The sequence below is a fragment of the Lagopus muta genome, chromosome 6, assembly GCF_023343835.1.
Source record: "Lagopus muta isolate bLagMut1 chromosome 6, bLagMut1 primary, whole genome shotgun sequence".
Classification (NCBI taxonomy): Eukaryota; Metazoa; Chordata; class Aves; order Galliformes; family Phasianidae; genus Lagopus; species Lagopus muta.
Window position 1 is genome coordinate 58,863,139 of NC_064438.1, and position 27,467 is coordinate 58,890,605.

Consider the following 27,467-nt stretch of genomic DNA (forward strand, 5'->3'; position numbering starts at 1 on the left):
ATGTGGGCATGGTGGGGTGGGCTGGGGTTGGGCCTGAGAACTCAGAGGTCTTTCCAACCTGAATGATTCTGCAATTCTGTGACTCTATGCCCAGCATCTTGTGCCTCTCTCAGTGCCTGCCTCACCTTCTGAAGTGGATGAGGGGGTTTGGGTAGTGGTTACTTATGGCGAGGTGGAAGGAAATTGTATCAGCGCAGAGCCTGCCTTGGGAGCTGGGTTAGGATCTTTGTCTTACTGGTAGTAGTTGTTCTGTGTAATAATCAGAATTAAATTCTTTGGATGCTTTTGTTATCCAGGCCATTGCTTGCCAACCTTGTAGTTTGCCTGGGATGCACTGAGAAAAGAGGAATTGTCATGGGCCCATATGGAATGTACAGTTAATGTATATAATTAACAAACCTTCATTTTTATGTTGTTTGTTTTACTAAAACATTAAAAAAAAAAAAAAAAAAAAAAAGGCAACAAAATCCAAACCTGTCAGGTTGTACATGGAAGGTCTGGCCTAAAACTGCATCTAAACCAATGGGCTGCTCTTCGTGCTATGGGTAGAGGATGCTTGCAGTCCGCTCTGCCTTGCTGTGTTATCAGCACCAAGCAGGGCAGCACTCAGGGCAGTAGTGGGCCTCCAGAGGCAGCTCCTGGTGGGCTCTGTGCAGCTTGGGGTCTCTGTCTCCTACCTGGGAGGTAACTTCCACTGCAGAAAGAAAAATTACCATCACAGGAAGAATGGCGCAGCTGCAAATGCAGCTCATGGATCTGCCTTCCAGTTGTACATTTCTACTTATCTGAAAACTACATGGGGGGCCCTTGTTTAGGGGAATGCACTGTTCTTCTCTTAGGTTCCCTTAAGCACAACTATGTATGGAAAGCAAAAAGAAAATGCAAGCTTCTATCAGTGCAGAATTAATTAAAATGGCAAGGTGCATCTACAGGAGAATTATGCTTTATTATTTTTCAGGACTCCGTTATTAAAAATAAGAAGCTATTAGCATTACATTTATCTAGTATTATATTTGCTGTTCAAAAAACTGCTCAAAGCCAATGAAGTCAAGCAGTTACTAATAGGCAATTTTAAGGCAACTGGATAACTGAAGTGTGAAAGTCTGCAGTGCCCCAAAGGTCGGATGCCTCTGAGTTTTGAGTTTTCTATCCAGCAGAAGTCTTAATGAATAGTTTAATTATATGACATACTATTACGCATTGGCACTCTCATAGTTCATGGAACTGAATCATAAGCCAAAACCTCAGCGAGCTACAAGCCCTTAATTGAAGTATTTTTTTGTGAGTGTGCCTTTTCCTGTCTGGTAACAACACCGTGATGGAGGCAAACAAGCTGTGGAATTGAAGTTGGTCAACTGATCAATTGCAAATGTTTTGTGCAGCATGTTGCAGCCTTTACTCCCGGCTGCTTGGCAGCGGGCACCTCTGTGACCTTGCAGCATCTCCAGGCGCATCTCTCACTGTGTCTGCAAGAGAATGTGCTCTCACCAAGGTGGACAACTTCCCAATGATAAGGCTAAGATCCTTGGAGACGTTAGGGTTACTAATTTCAGGGAGCATTAGGCACTGAAGACCTGCTGAGGATCTTGGCTTGAGGCAGAATCCTGTGCCATGCTTCCTCCATTTTGTGTTAGGTATTGGTGCCTGAGTTGTGCCCAGGTGTGATGACACTTCAGGAGTTGTTCAGTGTGTGGTGGGTGACTGTGTATGGATGTAACTGGAAAAGGGCTTTCCTGAATGGAGGTTGTGGCAAGGAGTTTCCTTTTCTCCCAGGTAAGAGCAACGGGATGAGAGGTAATGGCCGCAAGTTGTGCCAGGGGAGGCTCAGGTTGGATATTAGGAAACCTTTGTTCTCCCAGAGAGCTGTGGGCAGTGGCACAGCTGCACAGGGAGTGGTGTGGTCACCGTCCTGGAGGTGTCCAAGGAAAGAGTAGATGTGGCCCTAAGGAACATGGGTTAGTGGGCAGTAGTGGTGTAGGTGGAAGCCTGAGTTAGATGATCCTAAAGATTTTTTCCAACCTTGGTGGCTCTGTGATTTCCCAGAACAGCCTCTATAGGCATATAAGTAGCACTTCAATAAGCATTTTCCTCTTTGTTCATAACACAGCTTTATCTATATCTCCTTATTCCCAGTCATTGACACTTGGAAGGAGTAATGACAGGAAGAGCTGAGGAATGCGTCCCAAAAGCTCTTGGAGCCTGGAGGATGGATGCAGCATAGTCACAGTGATCAGGGATTTCGCAGCCTCCCCCGAGAGCGTGGCGGTGTCACGTCTGCTGCAGTGGCATTGCTCTGCATGGAACTACCAGTCTATTTTTCACTTGAGCAAGCAGGCACAAAGGAATGCCATCTGACATCATTTATCTGGGCTTTCAAAATGTCTTCAGCCAAATCCCAGAACACAGAGTAGGAATAAATGGCCATTTGACTATGGCAAAAGGTTAACTGTAGGGTGTCCAGAGACTTCCACCTGGGGACTCTTGCTGTCTGGCATGCTAATTAACCATATGGGGAAGGGAATGATTGCTGATGTGGTATATTTGCAGATGATAGAGTTATTTAGATCAGCCAAAGCTGCAATTCTCTGCTCTAAAGGGACACTAATGAAGCAAGGTGATCAACAAGATGATGGCAAATAAAAGCCAGCACTGTGAAATACAACTTATGTAGGACAGAATAATTTGGAAAACCCACGTGTCTGGAACTAATGGCAGAGACGTGAATCAGAACTGCGGCATGGAAGGACTGCTGGGGCCTCCCCAGCCTCTTTGCAACCCTGCACCGCTCAGCTGGGGCTCTGGATAAGGCTGGCAGCCTGCAAGGATGGTGAGTTTTGGGGTGCCCACCCTCAAGTCTGATCAGCAGCTTCTGGATTGCAGCTTCTGGCTGTTCATCCTTTAATCACTGACCTCATCAAGGGGAACTGGCAGGGGGAATTTGCTCCTGCATAACGTTTGTGTGCTGGTAGAAGCTTTCTTTGCTTTATCCTTGGGCATGAACAGTATCTGGCAGTTTCAGAAGAATGGGCACAGTTCTCCCTGGATCACAGCCCTTTCTCCTGCACTCTACAGCCATTTGAATGGATGTTACCCTCCTGCCCAGCCCAGGTTGGATACTGGGAAAAACTTCTCCCACAGAGCAGTTGAGCACTGGCACAGCTGCCCAGCAGTGGTGGGGTCACCATCCCTGGAGGTGCTCCAGAGCCAGGGAGATGTGGCACTGAGGGATGTGGGCAGTGGGCATGTGGGGTGGCTGGGGTTGAGCTTGGGGATCTTGGAGGTCTTTTCTCATAGGAATGGTTCTATGCAACAGATGCACGTGGCTGGGAGGCAGCTCACCCGAGCACATGGCATACAGCACAACTGCCCCCAGCCACGCTCCTGGCCTGGCATCCCTGCAGCTCCTCCACTGCTCCTTTGCCAGCTGATGAGATTCAGGCTTGTGCCTTGGGAGTAAATGATAAGTGGCTTGGTTAGAATTAAGGAATTAATTTGAGTGGTTTTTAAATTGTGTAGGAGTTCTGTGGCGGGTTTAAAGGTGATCAGGCAGCAGGCGATGAACTGAATATTGATTTTTCTCCATGACAAGAACTATCTTTTGTACTCGGGCTGTCAAATAAACAAAACCAACAATACGAATTAGAGGGGCATGTCCAATAAATCCCCTGTTTATAAAATAGAAGGATTCTACGGGGCAGATTAATTATGGATGGCAATTAATTCGAGCTGCGAACAGCTCAAATCATGAATATTTTAGTGGAAGTCCACCTACAGCCCCAGCCCTGGAAATTACATCTCGCGTTCCGGCGCTTGCTTTTATTCTGAAAACATTGCTTCCATTTGTGAATGGAAGCAACAACTCATAAACACTGCCATAATCATGCAGCACCACATGCTTTCTTGATTTCTACATGCTGGATGAGTCATCCCCGTTATTTTGTATTACGATGTTATCAGAATGGATCTCATGATTATAATGCATGTAAAGCTTAGCAAGGAAATACTATATAAATTTTTAATATAATTTTCTATTCAGTGCTCATGTTTTGTAGCGCGCAGAGGCAAATTATTTTAACTAGTTTATGCCAGAGTGCACAGTTGCTGTTTGAGTTGCTTTATCTCCATCATTTGAAACTCAACGTGATGAGAAAATACTTAATACAAGTTTTATGAATACTGTGCCACGTACAGACCGTGTGAAGATTCTCCATAGTACATCATTTTTCTATTTGATTTATTATTTCATCCTGCTGACTGCTAAATGAGAGATGATTTTCACAGAAATTCAGTATTTTCCACCGCACTGAATGCAGAAGTGACGTGCCAGCCCCCTGCCTCATCGTGTGTTCTGCATGCCTGAAGGTCAAAGGAGTTTTAGGTGCGTGATTTATTTCCAGTATGTAATGGCCCAATGGTGAGGATTTCCTAAAACCATATTTTGGATTCACAGAACCACAGAACGGCCCGGGTTGGAAGGGACCTCAAGGATCACGAAGCTCCAACCCCCCTGTGCCATGCAGGGCCACCAACCTCCACATTTCACAGCAGCCCAGGCTGCCCAGGGCCCCATCCAACCTGGCCAATGAGTGAACACGCAAAGTGAAGAACTTCAAGGTGTAGTGAATTAAAGCTTTGGTAGCGGTATCCAGAACACATTTTATAGGCAAAGCTTCCCCTCTCAGCCCTCCATTTCTCTCTGTGGGCTGCAGTGAGCAGACACCACTGAGCAAAGCCCAGGCAGACCAGTGGGAAGGTCGAGCAGTGGTCACAGCACCGGAAGGTTGAGGTTGGACTTGATCTCAAAGGTCTTTTCCAATCTGAGCAATTCTGTAAAGTGCCAATCCAAAAAGGAAGAGAATACCAGCAGCACTCTAGGATGGCATTCAAGCCCATCCAGCTGCTGGTAGCAGGGCTGCAATGCTGTTAGAAACACAGCACTGAGATAAGTTGGTTGGGTGTGAATCTGGAGCAGTAGATACTGCTAGAAAGCAAGGTACAGTAAATGTGACAGTGTTGTTCCATTTCCTGAAAATTTCTGGCCTTCCACTGTCTCACCATCTGTCAGAAGAAAGCACACAAGAAATGGAGTGCTCTGATTGCAGTGTTAATTAAGAAGTTCCTCTTAATAGGGAACACCTATGGTACGGGAATAGCAAAAGCAATGCACCTTGAGGAAAAGCATAGCAGTGCCCTCAGCTGGGAAATTATCCCTGTCAGCTCCAACCCCTTTGGCAATGTTTAGTCCCTCCACTGTGAGCCCAGGTGTTGGTGCTGGGGATGAGGGACCACAGGGAAGAGGGGACATCCTAGGCAGCACAGCTTATAAACTGGGTTTTAAAAAGGAAGTTGGCTTTGTTAGCACTAATTTAATTCCAATTCTGAATGGTTACTTGAGAACAAATCTCTCCTTGTGAGACACTCACACGCCTGTCTCTTTCAGCTGCAGAATAAGAAAGCCTCTTTTCAGATTTTCTGCTTAAAGCAGATTAGATGAGATTTAATATTCTTGATTTATTTGTTTACGTATTTATTTGCTTTCTAAACCTAAGGGTAAAAAGCATGAGCAGATTCTAAGTTCTTTCATCTCCAGGAACAGCATTTTCATTTCAAACCTTCGTGATATGACACAAAGCAAAAACTCACGATTCCCTTTTCCATTTAAATAGCCTTCAGATTTTATTGCACGAAGGTCAGGAACTCAAAGCTGTGGTGCAATGCTCACAGCTCTGCTATGGAGCCAGGAAGGGCCTCTGCCTGGTGCTAGTGCAAAGCTTCCTGAGCTCTGTTGCCCTCTAAATAGAGGACGTCTGAAGGCAAAACTCATTGTTTTGGTTCCTGGGTTACCACTGGCATTGGTTCTAGACAACGCTCACAGCAGAATAGGACCACTGCTTGCCTCAGTGATGCATGCAGAGGATTGTCACTTCATTCTCTGCCTGCACTCCCAGTTCTGCTCTGTCTCTGTGAGCACAGAGCTGGCTGGGATCTCTTGCTGGTGGTCCCCCGCACAGAAGTCACACTCAGAGCTGTGATGCTCACAGTGAAATCTCCCACCTCTGAAGCGACCTTTGCTCCTGGATCTGGGGTCTTAACATTCAATTTCAGAGTAATCTTACATTTAAATTCATCTTTTTGATCTGCCAAACTGATCAACGAGCCAGAGAGCTCTGTTGTCCTCTGAGCTGCATCTGCGTGCCCTGCCCTTTCTACCACCTGCAGCCTTTACACCATGGCTTTATTCTCCCTCCCAGCCACTGACCAAACACTGTAAGCCTGGGCGGAAGGCAGCTCCTTTGGTGTCCCATTGCAATGCTGCAGAGCCCTGGGACCCAGCAGCCCCTTGTAAATCCCTGCCACCGTGCTGCAGGGCTGTGTTGCAGGACAGGAAATTGATGCTTTGCTTCCCACAGTAAATCCAGCAGGATGGGCTAATCCTTCCTGCAGGATACGTCCATAGTAGAGGTAAGGAAGCCTCAAGTCGCAGGTGTGGCTCTTTTATTGGAGATACAGCGGTGAGGAGGGACTGGGAGGAATCAGGGCTGCAGAACTCTGGGCAGCCTGGTCTGGTGGTTGGTGACCCTGCACATAGCAGGGGGTTGGAACTAGATGAGCATTTTGGTCCTTTGCAACCCAGGCTAGCCTGTGATTCAATGAGCTGCCCTGCATTTTGCTATTTCAGGAATGCAAGCTGCTTTTGCTGTGCTGAGGACTTTTACATTTGCGTGCCAAAGGAAAGGACCCAATTAATGCCTGAATCATTGTACTCAGTCACTCCGGTGACATATTTGTGCTCTCTCTATATTATGTATGTATATATTATAGAAGTCTCGGGCATCTCAGTGCCCTTGAGACACTTCTTTTTCTGTGCCAGGACCCTGACTGAGATTGACTTTCAGGTAAACAGCAGCACCGGAGATTTAACACTCCAATTAGTGCATACTGGGCTGACATTTGGGGAAGGCTTTTCTTAAAGCTGCCGAAATATGAATCTCAGCCCAAGTGGTAACACTTTGTGATTTGGTACCGAGTGCTACTGATGTCTGTACATCCCTACAGCAGTTGCAGGAAAAGTGCCGTCCAGACGACTGTCCTGACTATGATTAAATAAAATACTGAAATAGGGCCTATTCCTTTTTAATTAGATTGCATCAGAGCTTCTTCTGTTGCAGAAAAGACGATTTGGTTCAATTAGCTTTATTCTCAGATGCGAGGCATTCTAGCTTCTATTTTTTTTTCCCTTTGCTAAATTAATTTAATTTAAGAAGCACCATTTTTTTTTTGAAGCAGGGCGCTGCAGCTTCAAGGAACGGATTTTCATATGCAGAGTATTTGGGAAAAAGCAATGAAAATAATCTTGATAAGTAAGCCTCAGACTCAATATCTCTATTGTTGCTTGTGCCCTAAGGTTATATTTTTAATTGCATGTAATAAATATAACTTTATTAATTAGAAATTATCTGGAAAGGAAAGAGATATATTTTTTTCTGCATTATGGTATACAGAGGCTTATAATAAAATTACTGTTCCTGGGGGGAGCTGCATCTAATCTACCTTTCTTTTTGTGCTCTGAGGCTGCTAACAAAATCAAGAATATAACATTTCTCTTGCTTGCTTTTTTTTTTGTCTTTTCTGAGAACTGGAGGATTTCAGCCTTCAGTTGAAGGGGACTTGGGAAGATTCTTGTGAGACCATTCATTAGGGAGATTGCTCCTCCCAGACCTGTGATGGGCACTCGCTGGGTATGGAAATGCTGTGCCTGTATTTTGTGTTGGTTTTTTCACTTTGCATCAGATTTTTACATCTTACTTTTTTTTGGAATGCTATGATATTTATTTTTGACTCTGTAAGAGATCTTTCATATGCAATATAGTAAGTGGGGGGTAATGATGGGATCTAAGGGGGAATGGTTTTAAAGTGAGACAGGGGAGGTTTGGGTTGGATATGAGGAGGAAGTTTTTCAGCCAGAGGGTGGTGAGGCACTGGCACAGGTTGCCCAAGGAGGCTGTGGATGCCCCATCCCTGCAGGCATTCAAGGCCAGGCTGGATGTGGCTCTGGGCAGCCTGGGCTGCTGGTTGGTGACCTGCACACAACAGGGGGTTGGGACTGGAAGCTGCATTGACCTATATGTAAAAAGATTGTGATGCTTCGATATCTTTTTCAAGATTTTCCAGATAATAAGAGCAAGAAAAACTTCTGCAGGCGCCTTCCTGTTTGCCAGCATAACAGTAGCACTCCCAAAATGGGATGATCTGCAGATGCTGTGACCATCCCAATGAGGCCACCAATTTCATTTCCCATCCTATCCTTTGCACTTTAATGTTTGTATACACATTTCTCAACCAAAAGCCTCAAGGAGTTCTTTGATGCTCATTTGTGTAGGTTCACAAGGACTCACCTTTTGAATTTACTGAGGTCCCTCTGGATGGCACCCCTTCCTTCTGCTGTATGACTGCACCGCTCAGCTTGGTGTCATCACACACTTGTACAGGGTGCATTCAATCCCATCATGTGTGGCACTGATAAAGGTGTCAGAGAGTAGTTGTCCCAAGACAGACCCTGGGATCCAGCAGCACCATTGCTGTGGTCACACCTGAGCAGTTACTGGGATCCCAGCACAGGCAATGCCGATATTTACTGAGGGAAGGTCCCTATGGGAGTAGCAAATCCTTTCAAAAATGCACATTCTTTTTTAACTGGAGCTTTTAAAATATCCCTGACAGAAGTTGAATAGAGGTATGAATGTCAGCCCATTGCACCCGCAGCGCACAGTGCTCTGCTTGGGTGTGAGTTTCCCTCTATGGATTGGCGTTGGGTGGTGGCACATCTCTCCAGTGCCAGAGCTGGCTCTGCCCTGTGTCTGCTGCAGACTGGTCGGTGGGTGGTGGTTCATGCTCTGCACGATAGGAAAGTCTTGGGAATAAGGTACCTAAGTACAAAATTATTTCATATATATACCGGATCAGTCACCATTAACAGGACCTAAGCAACAGGAACCAAGCTTGCTATGTGAACCGTTGCCCCACAGCTCCCCTGCTGCTGCAGCAAGTTGGGAGAAACCCAGTGCCTTCTGATGACAGAACTTTGCAAAGTGAAATAAAGCAGAAGTGAAAGGAGCACTGAGACACCTCACAAAACACAGCCACGGCATTGCTGTGCAGCACTGCTCAGAGTGCTGGCTGCTCGTGGCCAGCCTGTTCTCTGCTCCTCCTTTCAGAAGGGAAGCCTGTGGAGAAAGTGTGTGAGGAACAGTGCTGGCCTTTGGGAAAAGTTCCTTTCTTCCTTTCTTTTCTGCAATACTGACGTAACTCCTCTTTGAAGTCTTCTCATCCGGGCTTTGCTGCGTGTGCAGCAGAGGTGAGGGAAGAAGAACTTCAATACTGTATGGCAGGGATGCCAGGGATGGGAAGATTCAAAGGCTCCAACAATAGGTATGGATTTCCAAATAACCTCCTTTCGTGCTTGGTCAGAGTGAGACTCTGGTCATGGCTACTACCCATAATGATGTAACTGTAACTGCTTCTCTGTACAATGGTACTAAATTAAATTCACAGAATGTCAAGGCCCTTTCCATTTATGTCCCATTCAGCAAGGGGTTCAATGGCAGTTGCTTTCACCACTTTCATTCATTTCAGTGGACTGGCAGCAGTTGTTTGTCCAACAGCTGGTGGGAGACATCAAGACAGGGCAACCATTTCTCCAGCGTGCCTGGGAACACCATTTCCTGGGACTGGAAATGAGAAGGAAAGAGGTGCTGCCCGTGGGCATGGTGCAGTGCCCTTGGGCAAGGGGTGGCACTCAGCCAGGGCTGCATGTCAGGCTCCTCCTGAGCACCCTGCAGTGGGAGGGATGGGGAAGCTCTGAGGTGGGTTGCAGTGGGGCCGTGATTAGGGGTATCTGAACAAGGACCAGGTGCCCCAAAGCATCACTGGTGAGCCCAGGGATTGCTTCTTATGGTGAGCACTCATTGATTTCAGCCAAGATTTCATAGAATCATAGAATAGTTGGTTTGGAAGGGACCTTAAAGATCAATCGTGCTGTGGACAGGGCTGCCATTTACCCACTAAAGCAAATGTAGGTGTTGCTTTTTTGTTGCCTCAGGTTTTTTTGGGGGCCACACAGAAGCAAAGGTAGGTTAAAACAATGTCATGAAATACGACAGTGTTCTTAAGGTAAGAGTTGAATAGGCTGGGAAATCCATCACTTTCATGTGCAAGCACTCATGTAAAAATGATAGATGGTCCCAATGATTCCTTGCATGTATAGATACAGATGGTCAGCTAAGCCTTTTCTGCACTTCAATTAGAGCTCTTCAGTAGCTCAAGTTTTTCAGACAGTTTTTACTTTCAGTATATTCAGATCCTAAAGCATCACATCATGAAGGTGCATTGGACATGGAAGTACCATGCCCCATCCCTGCCAAGGTGAGGGGATGGGCTCTGAGCACTGATGGAGCTGTGGGTATCCCTGTGCGTTGTGAGCACTTGGATCAGAGTGCCTTTAAAGGTCCCTTCCAACTCAAACCATTCTGTGATCTTATGATTCTGGAAAGAGCTGGGTGTGCTGGTGTGCAGCAAGTGTGGAGCTGTGCTGAGCCATGTTCTGGAGGCTGGGCATGCCATGCTGTGCTTTTCCATGCCATGTCAGCAGGCTGCAGGACGCACTGAGCACCATGAGAAGCAGGATGCAGTGCACACAGGGACGCAGCTCAATCAGGACTGCCTGCTGCTGCCTGCCCAACGCTGCTCCTGATTAAGTCTTCAAGACAAAGTAACGTGAGGTGAGGGAGTGCAGTCCCAAGAAATTACCTTTCCATTAATTTCCTTGTCATAAATGAAAGGGAAGGTGGTTAATTCAAAGCAGAGGTGAATGAGATAAATTTACTGTAAATCCCCCCCGGGCTGCCCCTTTGCTGAAGTTCTGTGCTGCAGCAGTGCATTGTGGAGCCTGTAGCACTGGCAGTGTTTGATCTGGCAGGTCAATACTTCATTCCTCTGAGCTGATGGCACAGCGAATGGCTTCGTCCTCCTTGGTAAGAAGGCACACATTGCGCTGAGCCTCCCACAGTTCATCTAATTTATGAATGAGGCCCTAGATTAAATTGCCATTAATGCATGCTGCATGTGAAGAAGAGGCAGGAGGATTCTTAGGGCGTGGGTTTGAATTATTAAACAACGTCTGTTGTGTCTGAAGCCAGCTCTGTCCTCACAGAGCGGGGCTGTGAATGGGGATAGGGATGAGGATGGGGATGGGGATGAGGATGGGGATGGGAGGTCCCAGTGGCAGTGCAGCAGAGCTGCAGGGCTGGGACTCGGTGGCTGTTGATCACTGTTGTGCCATAGCCAAGTGACATGGGTGTCACACAACCATTGCAATACCCAGCAGTGCCAGAGAGCTGCAGTGGTTTCTCAGCAGCTCTTCCTTCTCGCTTCTCCCCCTGCCTGCACTCTGCAATGGGGCAAACATGAAGCCACCCCTCCTGGAGCTGTGCTGGGGCTGTGGGCTGTGGACCACTAAACTCTCTGGGTGTTGTTCTGCCAGTGGTAGACAGCAGGCTGCCGGCTCAGCTCTCTTACAGCAGAAAGCTAAACACCATCAGCACGTTAATTATCACATGTAAAGTAACGCTTTGCCATTCAGAATGACAAACACAATGTGTGGAACGCGGGCACCGATGTGTCCCTTCTGTTGGATGAATGGCTGCAAAGGGGCTTCAAAATCTGATTGTATTTGTAATGAATGTGAGAGAGATCCCTGTGTTTCACTCCATTCCTGTATCGCTGTAGGCGATCCCTTGCAGTGATGTGAGAAGGCAGGTGGGCAGTTTGGGTCAGGATTCAGCAATTCCATTTGCAGGTTGTGACTTGCTGTGTGACTCCAGGCGAATAACCTCATTTTTCTGTGCACACATTTTACACCTATGAAGAGGGGATCATATCTTTAAATGCTGATGGCAACTTTTTCTGCAAACAAATGTGATGTTTTGAGGCTGCACCATGATGAGACACTCCAACAGTGCCACACTGGAGAGATATATGACATTAAGATCCTATAAATATTTAAGGGCAATGTATATTGGCACACACCAGCAAAGTAAAATCCTGCAGGTCTGGTTTCAGCAGGTTCTTTGAGTCTGAAGACATGCTAATAGCAGATAGCCTGGAAAGGTAAATCACAGCGCCGGAGGAAGGGGGCAGATCTGTTTCTTTGGGTGACACTGGGCACATGGAAAGACTTGGAAGTATTCCTGCTTAGGGAGGAAACTGTGGGCTCAGCGCTGAGCCTGGTGTTCAAGGGCAGGCATGAGCCTGATGCTCAGCAGCCTAAAATGAAGACAGACTGCTCACGGTGCCCATGGTGCCAACCATCCTAGCAACAGGAAGAAACCAGGGCCCGAAAAATGGCATTTCCTCTCCAAAGGCAGCTCACTGTGCATGGAAAGGAAAAGCCCTGCTGCTGTTGTGGAGAAAAGGTGAACCAAGGTTTGGTCCCAGGGTCTCCCAGCAGCAGCTCCCAGCAGTAAGGCCACCAGGAATGGAGCACTGATGGGAAATGGGGAGCTGCAAAGTGGGGTGTTTTTCTCTTGGCTTGTTGCAGGAAAAGATTAAATATACTGCTCATGGTGGAATGCAGTGGAAGCAAGAATAAGCTCTAAGAAGAAAGAGAAGTAAATGAGAACAGAGGGAGATGATGTGAATAATAAATGGAAAGAATATAAACAGGTAAGTAGGCAGTAAGATAGGAGATTAATGTATTTTTTAAATAAGGATAGTGAGAGAAGTTGGAGCGAATGACATAAAGGTTTGGTTGGGATGCTCTTTTCACCCCTTAAAAGGTATAAAATATTGCAGTAAGGGGAATTCTGTCACAGAAAGACTTAGAGCTGCAAATGGACATATTGGGTGCAGAAAACACATGGCAGGACAGCACTGTGGAAGCACTGCCCAGCTCACTTGTTGGCAGGCTGTGTTCTCCTCCACACACATACACCCCATGGTAAGTCCCCCCTGCAACTTCCATGTCCTTGGCATTGTAGGGTGGCCATATGAAGTGCTGACCCGCAGTGTTTGAGCTTTCTGACCAGCGTGACACCAACGGGGCGCAATTACACTCTGCGGTAATAATTACATACCATGTGGCAAAATCTGATAAAGTGCTTTTGAGCTCCGAGAGCCCAGAACTGCAGTGACTTCAGCACCTGCCAGCAGCAGCTGAGCCAGCCCTGCGCCGGAGAAAGGTTTCATTCGGCCAGAGTGGACGAAGAGGTGAGCGCTGATTTGATTGTTTGCCCATTTCTGTGGCCATCTCCAGGTCACTCTGCCTCTCCCATGCCCGTTCTGTGTTTGCAGTGGAAGCACTGCGCAGGGCAGGGCAGCCCCTGTGCTCAGGATGCTATGGGAAAGCAGCAGACAGGCTGCAAAGCATTTGTGGGGTCCCTTTCCCCCCTTGAGGTGCCCAAGAACCGAAGAGATGTGGCACTGAAGGACTTGGAGGCATGGAAAAGCTGGGCTGGGTCTGGGGCTCTCAGAGGTATTTTCCAGCCTGAATGATTTTGTGATTCTAAATAACTCTGCTGGATTTGGTGGGAAGATACAGATTTCACAGCAGAAAGTGCTTCCCAGGCATCCCGGGGCTACAAAAGTACCAACAGTTTGGCTTGATGCCCATGGCAGCACTGAGGATCATTCGTGTGTGGCACCTTTAGAAAATTTCTTGCCAGCTTTAAGGCAAAGTCTATCCCACGTGGCTGCGCCCTTCCCACCCCTCTCCAGAAGTGTGTCCTTTCTGGCAAACACTGAGAAGCACACACAGAGGAGGATGCAGCAGCACTCAAGAGCAGTCAAGCTGTGCTAATACCTACAGAGTCATGTGGGGCAGCTGACATTTGCAGTTTTTGTACGTTAATGGTTGAAGTAGGTGCGGATTTGCTAACACAAGTCGAAATTACAATAGCTAGCAATACTGTGGCAGTAAAATGTGCAGATTTTTAATTTCATTGCAGATTAGAGCGAGCTGGGACTTAGGCTGCGGGTTTGAAAAATGACATACTTCATAAATATTTAGTGTGTCGGACTGGCAAGTGCAGATGTGTCATCATAAAATCTGAAGAAAATTGGTCTTCCTCCAGCCATTAATAACTTTCAAGCAAGCCATCGCAGTAATGAAAATTGATCAGTGCCAAATGTCGAAACGGCAAATGTCAGCCAGCAACTTGATCCTGTTTGTCAAAACCTGGACGAGGCTTTGGTTAAGGCCAAAGCTGGATTCTTTGCGAGGGCTCTGCAGGAGTCTGAGTGCTGCCAGCCATCTGGTGCGGCTATGTGGGAGCTGTTGGTGCTTAGCTGCCATTGAGTGCGTGGGTGTCCCTTGGTACAAGGGTGCTGCTGAGCACACGGAGACATTGGTGCAGGGGAGCAGCTGGGTTTGAGTTCATAGAACCATAGAATGGCCGGGTTGAAAAGGACCACGATGATCACCTACTTTCAACTCCCCTGCTACGTGCAGGGTCAACAACCAGCAGACCAGGCTGCCCAGACTGAACGTGGTTGGGCAGCACACAGCAGAGGTGAGGCAGGAGGGTGGGCCAGCACAGCAGTGCTGCTCTGAGCACCCAGCTGGTGGGTGGCGATGGTTTTCTCTCTCATATCTGGAATCAAATCTTTCCAACATTACATTCCATGGGAGAAATAAGCGAGTGAATCAAAGTGTGTTCTCTTCTCCCAAGCTGATGGTAGGGCCATTTTGCATACAAAAGAATGATTATCTCTAGATTTAATAGACAAAACCAGTGACACCGTTAACAGGGATGTTCTCACACTGCATAATTGTCAGGCATATGATGCTTAACATTTTTAAATTGCTGTTTTTCTAATGCACATCTCCTCCAGAATTTTTCTGCCTTTCTGAAATGTTTGTTAGCATATGAGAAGCTTCAGAAAAATGCTTTATCTTTCTTACATTGCCTTTTTCTCCTTTCTTTTTTTTTCTTTCATCTTTGATCAGATTTCCCATCTTGTCTTCTGTGTACGTTTCTGTTACCAAGTGTATAATATGTCTTTAGTATACAGTGTGGGCTGGCTTCAAAACTCATTGAAGTTAATGGGAGCATTTCCATTGACTGTAGTACATCTGAAATGAGGACATAGCTCTGTGTGGAAACTTGAAAGCACTCTAAATTCTAATTTCAAAGTCTGAAACATACAGGAAATCTTCAGGAACTCGGATCCCATCTGAAGAATGTGTTACCTGTTTGCATCCAACGTGCTTCATATTCCCCAAAGCAATATGCCTGGTATTTCAGCCACTGCTTCCCCCTAGAAGTCTTAAGTAGAAAAAATATCAAAGGGTAGGAATAAGGTAACAAAATTCGGATCTATTTTGCTTTTTATCAGAGCAGTATCCTGTAGGGATGACAGGGTATTCATTGCCCTGGCCATCTGCTTTTTGGCCTGTAAAGTGACAGTTGTTGGTGGACAGGATTTGTGGTTAGATCCAATATAACCCTTCTTGCAGTAATAAATACATATTTTCCTCCATAAGAAAAAAATGGTATGAATATTTTCTAAGCAATTTCATTTCAAGTTTGTTCAAAAATGAAGACTCTCAGATTTTCCCTTCAGTTCTTTCTATCACATTAGAAAGAATATTTGGGAGCAACAGTTTTCTATGTCTGCACCAGCCTCCCATCAGAGCGTTACCTGAGGGGTGGATTTGCCAGGTTCTCTGCAGTAACTATATTACTATATTACTAGTAATGGCATAATTGTTGACAGTTTAAAATACATCTACAAAAGTGCAAATGCATTGTAATTCTGCAGGTGGGACAATCCCAACAGACACAACCATGTCTCATCCCTCTGCTCCCTGTCCTCCTGGATCATGTCTCTGTAGTTCCCTGTGCTGAGAGTGGCTGGAAAAGGAGAAGTTCCACGCAGGGCAGCACCCTGCTGAGCATCCTTCGGCCAGCTCTGCCCAGGATAGGTACCTTTTCAAACAGCCAGACTGGGTAAGCTGGTTTTGCAGTTATTTCATAGGCTGAGAAACAGTTTGTGTTCAATGCATTCCCAGATGGAGATTGTTTCTGTAGAGAATGGCCGACTAATGGAAGAATAATCAAAGCTAATAGCTCTTTGGTTGCCGAAGGGCACTTCTGCAGTAGGAGTCTGCCATCCATGTGATTGCTGGGGAGTGTGGCTCTTCAGGCACAGCCAGATATTGCTGCCGTGTGTCTGCCTGGCCCCTCTCACCTCCTTCTCCTGCTGGAGCTCAGAGACCTTTTGCTCCAGTCCATCTGACGCAACGTGTGCCTCTACACAACCAGGCTTCCAGATACGGTTCCTATGCCTTGCCCAGAGCTCTGCCCTGTGCTTGAGTCACATTTTGTGGAGATCCTTGAGAACTCTAAAAGTCCTTAGCAGGAAAGAGAAGAAAATAATCTCTTCTGTTTACAATAAAAAACAAGATACATGGATAAGCTGTTATTGAATTTTAAATAGAGACATGTACTTTAGCCTGGCTTGGGTTAGTGCAACCTCTGGCTGTGTTGCTTGGTACGAAGTCACCAAGAACTGCAACCTGCTTGCTTGCCTTTCCCGTGGGAGGTGAGTGGTTGCCATTTGCTTGGCACTGAGCATTAGAATCATAGAACCATAGCACAGCTTGGGTAGGAAGGGACCTTAAAGCTCACCAGTCCCAACCCGCTGCCATGGGCAGGGATGCCTCCCACAAGACCAGGTTGTCCAAAGCCCCATCCAGCCTGGCCTTGTGCACCTCCAGGATGGGAGACCTACAGCTTCACTGGTCAGCCTGCTCCACGGCCTCCCTGCCCTTTGAGTGAAACATTTTCTCCTAACATCTAACCTAAATCTTCCCTCTTTTAGTTAAAAACTTGTCCTATCTCTGTGCTCCGATAAAGGGTCCCTCTCCAGCTTCCCTCTAGGCCCCCATCAGGAACTGGAAACCACTGTAAAGTGTATCCCAGAGACCTTCTAATCAAAATTAGAAGATGTGTTTATAGAAAGGTGTGTTTTGAGAGGGAAACTTTCTAAATGCTTGATTGAAATCATCTCTGCTTATCTATTTCATCAAATCCACAGAGAGAGGAATGTAATTTCATATTTCTGTGGGAGGTTTGTTTATACATCTTACTTTAAATAAAATTACTGTAATATTTTCAGTTGAACAAAGGCCACACACAATCAGTTTTTGTCTGGACTGGAGCAAAACACTTAGGATGACTGAGGAGCTTGTCAGAAAACAAGGCACTATCAAGATGGCATCTCTGGACAGTGCCCAAACCTTCTCACTTTTGTAATAAATGCAACCGATTTATGATGGCCAGAGTAAAGGATGCCATATTGAAATACCCACAACATCTGCAAGGCTTTGGCCGCAGGCACTCCTCACACATCTCATGGCCTTTCTGCTCCAAGGACAATTTTCTTCTGAGAAGGCAGTTAGAAATCTGCAGCCCACAACTTGAAATGAAGATTAACTGGAGTGTGTTTTGAACGGCAGCCTCCCACAGACCATTTATTGTTGATTACGATGCTTCCAAATGGCGACAGGCTTGAATTTAGGGAAACAAGATGGCACTGACAGATGCAAACCGTTGCTTTTGGCAGCTGGAAACTGAGCAGATGAGAGGAGTGACATTTTGCTGTGGAGCTGGAAAACTTGGCAGTAGCTTGGGCTTTAAAACCACCACTGCTGCTGGGTGGATGGTTTATAGTTTCACAGACCATCAGGCCTCATAATGAGAAGAGACATGGAATTTGGAACGCAGTGGCAAAACAGTGGCGATGAGCCCTTGCAGAAGCAGAAGGCACAGCCAAGGGTCTCTCAGCAAAAGCACTGCTGGCAACCCAGAGCCCTGCTGCCCGAGAACTGGGAGGAGCAGAGGGGAGAGACGGGAGCAGAGCCGGAGCTGTTGGGCTGGAAGCTCTGTCAAACCTGACTGGCATTCCATCGGGCAGCAGTGGATGGCAGAGCAGATGTCCGTTTCTCTGTCTTCTTCTGGGGAGATAATGACAACAGTTAAAACAATGCTGTGGAAACAGGATTGTAGGTAAATGTGAGTTTAACAAGCGTTGTTTGCTGCGCACGATATCAGAGAGTAGCACTGTTTCATCAATGCTCAGTGGCCCACCAAGGGCTGAGGCCAGGGGGGTTGGGGTGGTGCTGAGCAGCCCCACTGCTGGGGGAGCTTTTGCCAAGCTCTTGCTTGGTAATAATCATGTCAGAGACCAAGAGGATGAATCCTCCACCCCAGGAAGGAGGACTGTCCATTGGCTATGGACAACTGGCTCTGGGATTTACTGAGGACTTATTGGGTCGGTGTGGGCACTGCTCAACGTGCTTTTGTTTCTTCTGCCTCCTGATTTAACTGATTGTGTCGTTTTCATTATCATTATTCAAAAGAAGTAAGAAGCTGCACTTGTTCCATTGATTTGGAGTTGGCAAAGCTCGTACACTCACAAAAACGCCGCTTTCTGCCTCCTTTAGAAGCAGTGAGAGCTTCCTATTGAACAGGTACACTGAATCTATCCAGCAGCTTTGTTTTCCCTGTCCACCTTCCCACTAAAGAACAGCTTTGCTTCTCAGTTCTTCTTCCTTCATAAGGTGTCTTTTGAAGAAGTAAGAAGAGATACGTAATGGGGAGTATGCTCTGCTGTGACAGAACATGATAGCACCAAAAAGGTGTGAAATCCAAGATCATTTTCTGGTTGTTATGTATTAAATTGAGTAAAGCTTCCCAAGGTGAAAAGAATCTCCATTACCAGACACTCGGCTGTAAAACGTGTAGGTTACATCTCATTATCACTTAAGAATTAGAACCTCAAGGTCATGAATAACAAAATAGGTGCCGTGACCTTCTGCAGAATCGGATTATTAAGTCAGCTAAGGATATGTGTAATTTTCTGTCATTTGTTTGACCTTCCCAGATTAAGGTCAGCTCAGTGCTTATCAACAGAGCATGTGACTTCAGGGCCCTGAACAAGTGATGAAACTCTCTAGAGAAGCTGCACTTAGCTGATGCAGGCGCTTCTGGAGCAGCCTCCTCCTGAGCCTGGGGGGCTGCACAGCGCCCAGGGCTGGGGCAGGGGTCTGTGGGACTGCCCAACCTCAGTGCGAGTGCTGGGTGGGAAACTGATGGGCCCAAGACCACAGAGGCTTCTGCAGCACTTGAGGCAACTGCAGGAAAGGAAGCCTCGTTTTCTCCTTGGAGTTAAGTAGTTAAACTTGGATTAAATTCGGTTAAACACTTAAATTTTCTCCTTGGGGTTAAATTTGGGCAGCCTGAGCTGGTGGTTGGCATCTCCCTGCCGATGGCGGGGGCTTGGAACCAGATGATCTTTACAGCCCCTTCCAACCTACACCATTCTATGATTCTACGAAACTGTATTTCTTTCCATAAAATTTGTTTTCGAGTTATCTGTGAGTGTGTGTTTGTTTTCATCCCAATAACATATGGTACAGTAGATGTTTCCTAACTGCTGCACATAATTTAGCAGTGAGTAGGTGATATTATAAAATATGTACCTTGGCAAATGCTCAAGTCCTTTTAGCAAAATTTACAATGGAGCAATCCCAGAGAGCAGAATGGGGAAGTCACTGAAATCTGAAAATCCTTCCCTGCACCACAGTCATAATTCACCTGTGTGCTGTGCAATAACAGGCTTAGTGACCGGTGCTTGCAGTAGGAAGATTTCATAAATTATCCAACTGCTTGTGGGAGCCTCTTCACTGGGATGCCATCCAGTCAGCCGCACTCGTGCCAAATTGCACAGCAGTGCCAGAGTCAGGATTGTGAATATTCTCTGATTTAGAGGTCTAAGCAACTTAGAAGCTTAACAGACACGGGCAGTTAAGGCAATTTCATGGGAAGTGGCTCCTCAAGTTTTTACCCTGCACTTTCTTCTCCTTCATAAGCCCTGGAAGAGGAAAATTCACAGGCTTGGTTTTCAGGCAAAGAGTCAGAGACTTGATTTTATGATAGATTTATGTATCCTATTCACCACTGTGTTTTTCCATGATTGGTTTTGAGGAAAAAGTACAAAAGAAATGGGCTGTGGCACCTGGCACCTCCTGCTCACCCACAGCTCTGAACACGAGCCATGAGAAGCTCAGGATCCCCTGCAAACTCAATGCCAAGTTTGTCATTTCCAACCTGTGTGCAGACATTTCAGCTGCTGCAGCAGAGATAGAAGCAGGGAACACTTTGCTATGTAACTTCACAGGCTTTTGTTTTTGAAAAAACTGATGGCTTTCTTTGGAAATCCTATGAGAACAACCCTTCCTTTTAAGAAACAAAACTAAAATTTATCTTTTGCAACATATTTCCGCCTTGCACATTGTTGGTTATTACACATATCTCCTATACATGCCAGTTTCCACTGCCTCTCAGCTGGGTACTATCAGAAATTTAAGGCAGCCTGCCTGCTGTCCCTGTGGTTTTACATGGGGAATGGCTTTGCTGAGCTGTTGCCTGTCCTCAAGCTGAGCATGGCCAGGCCTGGTGCTTCCAGCACAAAGCTGCTTCCCTGCAGTACAGGTGTGCAGTCAAGTTTGGAATCCAGTCCTGCTCCTAGGAAGAGTTGTCTGCAAATCTTTTGGGGCTTTCAAGGGGAATAATGGAGTTCCCAGCACTGCACAGCCTTCACAGAAGGTGAAAACACAGAGCAGTCAAACCCACGATCTGGGCAGCATCTATTCACTTTGCTGCCCATCCCAGCTGCCAAAACTTGTCTTGAAACAGGAGCTGTGCAGGATTGTTTGCTGGCGTAAGCTGCGCTCCTGATGGGGTTTTGATAGCTACAGTCCAGGCTCTGTGCTCAACATATAATTTATACCACAAAGGGGTTTTGCAGATGGTGTTGCAGTGTAAACAGACAATAATTTGCATCTGCAGTCATGTCAGCTTGGAGGGGAACCAAAGGGGCTTTTCCTGTTTGTGCTGCAGCAAGTCACAAAATGAATGTGTCATGTTGGGATGCAGAGGAGCGAAAGCAGGGCTGGGGTGTGTGCGTGTTGTGCAGATTGCCACCAGCACTCCTTGGGGGTGTTGTGATGAGGCTGCTTCTATTCACGCACCCATCCCATGGATAACATGAAGTGTTTTTGCTCCCAGCTGTTGGAGGTGCTGCCGCAGTGCTTTTGGTCGAGGAGCACTTCCACAAGGTCTCACTCATGTTGGCTTCTGTTGTATCAGCTGCTTGAATTTACGCAATGTGGGCTATTTTTTCCTGTGAGTGATTGTATTTTTAAAGTGAATATTATACTTTTTAAGTACTCGGATTCATTGGACTGTTGTTACTTCTATTATATTATTTTAAATCAGCTGGACTTGAGCAGAACAATGTTTTCTTCTTGGTGTGCAAGTTAAGGGGGAAATTGGGCATTGTGGAGGAGGCAGCAGCTCTGCCTCACACCAGCAGACAGGTAATACTCAAAGATGGGGGAGCAGCTTGCTTCGTGGCTTCGTGGGCAAATATGGGAATCCCATGAAATCTTACTCGAGTTTGCATGGGAAATGAAGTCTGAGAGCAAAGCAATCTGTCTGAAGGGGCAGAAGGGGCCACAAGCACATCACAATCTGTCTGAAGGGGCAGAAGGGGCCACAAGCCCATCACTGCTGCCTCACAGCCCGTAGCTCCCACTGCTGCAATGCAAATCAGCATGGGCTGATATTTACTTTGTCAACATGCTCTGTGAACTAAAGCTGCTCTCTGTCCAGCCTTGATTGCCACTGAGCCTCGACTCCTGTGTTTTCATCCCGTGGACTTTGATGAATCTTGTTTCAGTGAAGCAAATTCAGCAAAAAACATGTGATTTTCCTTGTCAAAACAATGTGTGCCAACGTGAGATTTCAACGTGAGAGTTTTAGACCAAAACACGTTTTGATTGGGTAAACTTAAAAACAATGCTACTTATCAAGCACCACTTCTCAGTCTGGAAGGCAGTGAGAAATGGTGATTGCTACCCGGCTGGGAGCTGCTCCTTCCATCGTCACCGCCCTGTCACTGAAAGCAACTGCAGCTCAGCCCGTCCTCTGAGCATTTTTCTCCTGTGAAATTTTGCAAGGTCAAAGGATTGTCAACATAACATCAATATTGGCAATCTATTACACCGCCTCTTGCGAGCGAGCTCAGAAATAACAAGTTTGCTGCCAGCTTGGTATTACCAGCTCACGCCCGTCATTCATCAGGAGCTGGAAGTGATGAAAAGGAAGAATCCTGCGGGCGCTGCGATGGAGTGCTTCCCTCGTTTGGCTTTCTTTGGCTCTGTTGATTTAAAGCTGTCACTCCCGTCCTCTTCAGCAATACAGCGGCTGCCAGTGGGAGGCTGGGAAATGTTAATTTTTAATTTATAAATATTCTCAGTTTAGCTTTAGGGTACGCCAGGGAGTATTTTATGGGGTCATTAATCCTTGTCTTGAATGTGATGTGTTGGTTTCTTCATTCCCTTGGGGCACTTTATTAATAGTCCCATGAAAGATGCCTTGAAGTATCTAACAGCAATTAAAACACGTCCCTTTGTTCCTAAATTAATCTTTCTAATTCTCTTTTAAAAACAATTTGCTGAAGAGCCCTATGTTTAGGAGAGGGCTTCTGTACCAGCTGCAAGTGCTTCCAAAAGCCAACCTTGGGCTGAGGCCTGTGGGTAGGGGTGGTTCTATCTATAGGGCCAGCCACTGCCAGCGGGGTAAGCTGATTCCCTTCCACTGCGCCTCCATCTCCACAGCCAGCTCCTCTGGGTTGTCTTGAACTTGTTGAAGTTATTTGCTTTTCCTAATTGTGCAAGGTAGAAAACTTGAGGCCTCAGAAGCTCGTTTGGCATATGTCACACTGCAGGAAAGCAGCAAGCAAACCATGCAAGGGACTTCAGTGCTGGTGGGGAAGAGCACTGCATCTGTGCATGCAGAAGGAGCAAATCTTTGCTAAGCACTGCTTTTTAGCTAATGGTGAAGGCCAAAGTTAAATGACAGCAGTAATGTAATTACGACAATAAATTAGTGAGGTGTGCCTTTAAGAGCAGTGTATTGTTAGCCAATGAGACTGAGGTGTGCTTTGGAATAACACTGCCAATGAAGCAAATAAGGTGCAGATGCTATGTATAAACCAGTGGTTTGGAGAGGAGATCCCAAAATGACTTAAAATGCTAATCCCATCTCCTGCTTTCACTGTAAAGTAATCTGAGGTTCCAATAGTTTTAGTGTGACTGATCCCATTTGGTCTAGCAGAGTTAGTAGCTCTTAATTGGGCACCATCTGATCTAAATGTACTCTGATGAGCAGCACCTGCAGCAGGGCTGTGGCTTCAGAGGAGGCAGCCCTGGCTGGGTGCTGCAGTGCTGAGAGGTGCTTCAGAAGTAGGTGAGCTTCTGTTCCTCCCCTCTTTAGTAGAACCATGCCTTTTTGTAGTACAGTGACTTGCTTGTTTGCTTGCACGTGCTTCTGAGAGCTAGGCTGGAGCTGGAAGTGTAAGCATGAATGAGAATCTGGGAAGCTGACTGGCATAAAGCTCGTGGGCTTTCTTCTTGTGGCAGAGCTTGAATGTGCTCACAGGTCACCTCCTGACTCAGGAGGGAACCTCTGTATCTTCTTTCTCACATGGCATTCAGAACCTTAGCAAGGTTAACTGACTTAACAGGTCATGCGCACAATTACACATTCTGTCGCTTCATTCTCTTCCTGTGACAGCAGAGATACACTGCTGGCTTTGCATCTGCAGAGGTGGGTGATGTGAGGGAGCAGTGATACCGATGCCCTGCCCAGGGCTGTGCATAATGTGTCAGCCTGCTGCTCTTCAAGGCTTTGAGATGAGTTTCTCAGTTCAAGTTCGCTCTCCTTTAAGCTGGCTGAAGTCGCGTGTGAACTGAGTGGTGTTCTCTGTCTTTTTTCACTTTAAGTAATTGTTTGTACCATGTGAAAAGCCATGCAACTACTGTGCAGCTCTGGGTTGAGGTGCGCGTGAGCGTTGTATTTCCAGGCTGTGAAGAATTTCACAGCTGAAGTGCAGCAACGGTGGATTTTAACTCGTGCTCAGTGAGGATTACTTTTATTGTTGTCCTTCTGTTGTATCATTTTCTTAATCTGATGCCTTTGGTTCCCGCCATCGTTCCTGCTATTGACTTGTTTGCCTCTTTCCACAGGCAATCAATCGTAAGAGGGAAAGCAGTGAGTGTCTGTGCTCCCTCCAGAGGGTTTCATTCTGTGCAGGGAGTGCCTTATTTGTAGGGCGCTTTTTCTCTTCAAAATTACACAATCTTCATCGTGCCAATAATGACATGCTTTTTAATAGGGTTAAAAGTGATAGAGAGCAAAGCAGTGCATGGACTCAACACAGCTACCTACCTGAGTTGTTCACATGGTTCAGTTACTGCTGTTGGTGTGGTCTAGTGAAAAATGTCTGTCTTGAAGCAAATCTTGGGACTTGCTGAGGCTTAAATGCAAAGAAAGTTTAGCTGAGACAGGGGAGGTTTAGGTTGGATCTGAGGAAGTTTTTGAGCCAGAGGGTGGTGAGGCACTGGCACAGGTTGCCCAAGGAGGCTGTGGATGCCCCATCCCTGCAGGCATTCAAGGCCAGGCTGGATGTGGCTCTGGGCAGCCTGGGCTGCTGGTTGGCGACCTGCACACAGCAGGGGTTGGAGCTGGATGAGCACTGTGCTCCTGTGCAACCCAGGCTGTTCTATGATTCTATGAAAGTGTTTTAAATAATTGCAGCTTCTTACTCTGACTGCACAGAGCTATTTTATCACTCATCACACTCGTCTCAATTGTTTAATGTCTGAGGAACAAGCAGAAAGGAACTGCTTGATCTGGCCCTTAAAGATGGGGTGTATCACCAGGCTGCCAGCATAAAGGGAACTGGCGTTCGAGAAAGGTGCTGTGACATGTACAACCTTGGGGGAGAAGAGCAGGGCTGCAGAGCTCTCGTAACTGGTGTCTCAGTCTAAGAAAATAAAGGCAATGCTACAGACTGGTTTGAGAAATCTTGAGCGTATGGGATGGGGGTAGTTATGGTATGGGGAGGAGGGGAAGGAAGAGGATATGTGAACTGAGGGGAGTATTTTCTGAAGAGCATCCCCAAAAGCATGAAGTGCTGCTTTTCAAAGCATGGAGTGCTGCTTTCCAAGTGCCCATTTGGAGCCTGGCAGAACTGTGTGCCAAAGTTCAGCTTGGAAAGAAATATGGCACAGCAAGGGTATCCTGCACGGCTCTGGGTAAAGGTCAGGAGGGGACTGCTGGGGAAAGCTGCCATTTAAATAGAGAAGTCTTGCCTCAAATGCAAATAGGGAAGCATGGCAGGCTGCACATCCACAGGTGACTAGGTGGCTTTAGAGAAGCTTTGTTGCAGATGCAGGTGCCAGAGCACCCACAGAACTGTGCTGGGGCGTTCCACAGCCCATGGAGCAGTGATACCGTGGCAGCAGTGTCCCTCTGGTCACTGTGACCCTGCTGAGGGCAGTGTCTGCAGTATCAACCTGCACTGCTGGCACTGGCGTGTTGCTCAGCACTGAGCTGATGGGAGGCAAAGGTGAAGCTGCTCCCTGCTGGGAGTTACAGCAGTGTAGGGCAGCCCTGGCAATATCAGCCTGCTTGTAGTAGCACGTGGTGCCTCTGCACTGTGCTGAGCTCTACAACTCGCTGAAATGGTCTCGTGTTGTGCTGGGGGCTGCCCTGCTCTAGGCTGGGTTTTGTGGAAGAGCCTTCCTGGCAGTTGCAGCCTGTGGCCTCCTCTGATGGATGCTTTGGTGTGAATGAAGCAAAGCCAGTTCTCTTTGCTTTGCCTTCTCTGAATCTCCATCTGACTTCTCTTTTACACTGAGAGGAAAGGCACTGGCATGCCTGTGCCCCTGCAGCCCCTTGCAGCTTGCCTGCAGGTGAGGGGGCTGACTGACCTTCACCTGCGGTGGGCATTTCCCATGTTAAAATTCCCCCATTGGCTTTGCAGTGATGGCTTTTCTGCTGTTGCAGTGGGAAGAAAACACTTTGTGTGCATTTTCACCTCAACGTCCATTGAGATGTCTGGGAAGACTCCATCCCAGGAGAGTTGTCTTAACCACCCTAAAAGCAGCTGTGCCCTTCCAGAAAGAGAAGGGAAGGAGATGTTTAAATCCCACTGGCCAGTGCTCCCTGATGTTCCTGGGTTTTCTTTTGGACGGCCTTCAAAAGAAAAATCCAGCCTGTGTGCTCTGTGCTGGCCCATGTCCCTGTTAGCAGCACATGCTGCTCTGCTGGCTGTGACACTGCAATTAGCTGTGTGCCCTGCTTCCTTCTGTGTTGATGGAGGATATTTTTCTAAGCCGGGAGAAAGAGAGGTTGTGCACAGCAGTGCACTCGAGCAGAGATACAGTCCTGAGGACACTGCGTAAATGGGATGATTGCCCTTCACTCGACTCCTGTGTGCTTTGCTGGGAGGAGGAGGCTCATTCTTTAGCTTAGTGCTCTTAACGCTCTTTAGTTGTAGAACAACCTTTTAATCCATTGGTTTTCTCTGTAAAGTACCAGGAAGGAAAGGAGGAGAGGCTCAGTCGGACTGAGACATACAAAAGATGGCATAGCAGCACTTTTCTTCAGCTCCAACTCTGCCCCATTTAACTTTGGGGAAGGGTCCCCAGAGCATCTGCATGTTGGTTAAACAGCTCAGTTATTGCTAGTAACTTTTAGCACTGCATCTTTGACACAGCAGACTGAGAAAGCTCATGTAAGAGAAGGAGCAGAGCTGACACACAGTGTGTCTGCTGATCTTTCAAAACCTGTGAGCTCCCTTTCCCTCATCTCCTCCCTCCCCCACAGTTCATGGTGTGAGGTTGGAAGAAGCAATTAATTTCCTATCTCTATTTCCATTGCTAATCTTCACCGCTTTGCCAGAATTGCACCTCCCCTGTCTGAGCAGTCTGACACAGCCTATTTTCTTTGTCTGCTCTGATTTCTGATTGTTCAGCCCTAATGAGGGGAGACTTCTCCTCCCATGTATAGCTCTGGGCCCACAGTGCTCTGACCATAAGTGAATTTCTCTGTTGCTGGCAGTGATGTTCTTCTCTGTTCTTATCTTGAAACTCTCTGATAAGTTCCTGGGAGGACCGTAACAGAAGGAACCATAGCATCCATGATTTCTGGCCATCTATCAAGTGATTTCTTGATGCTGGGAAGTGTTGTGGGGAAGGGAAAGCAGTTGTATTCCATGGGCTGCTCTTTAAATGTGTGTATTGATTCTGTAAATTGGGGTAGATTCAACAGCAGCATCCAACTGAATCTCCCCACAGCTGTAGAGCTCCTGTGGGCTGAGATGTGCTGGGCTGTGCATGGCACAGACGTGGCACCAGGGCTGGGAAGGGGCTTTTTCTTGTGGCATCAGCACAGCATAGTTAGGACTGGAGCTGTCCTCTCTCCACACCAATACCACTGCTGGATGAGGAGGGTCTGGTGATGGGGTGCTGGGTCCTGCTCTCAGCTCTAACCTCA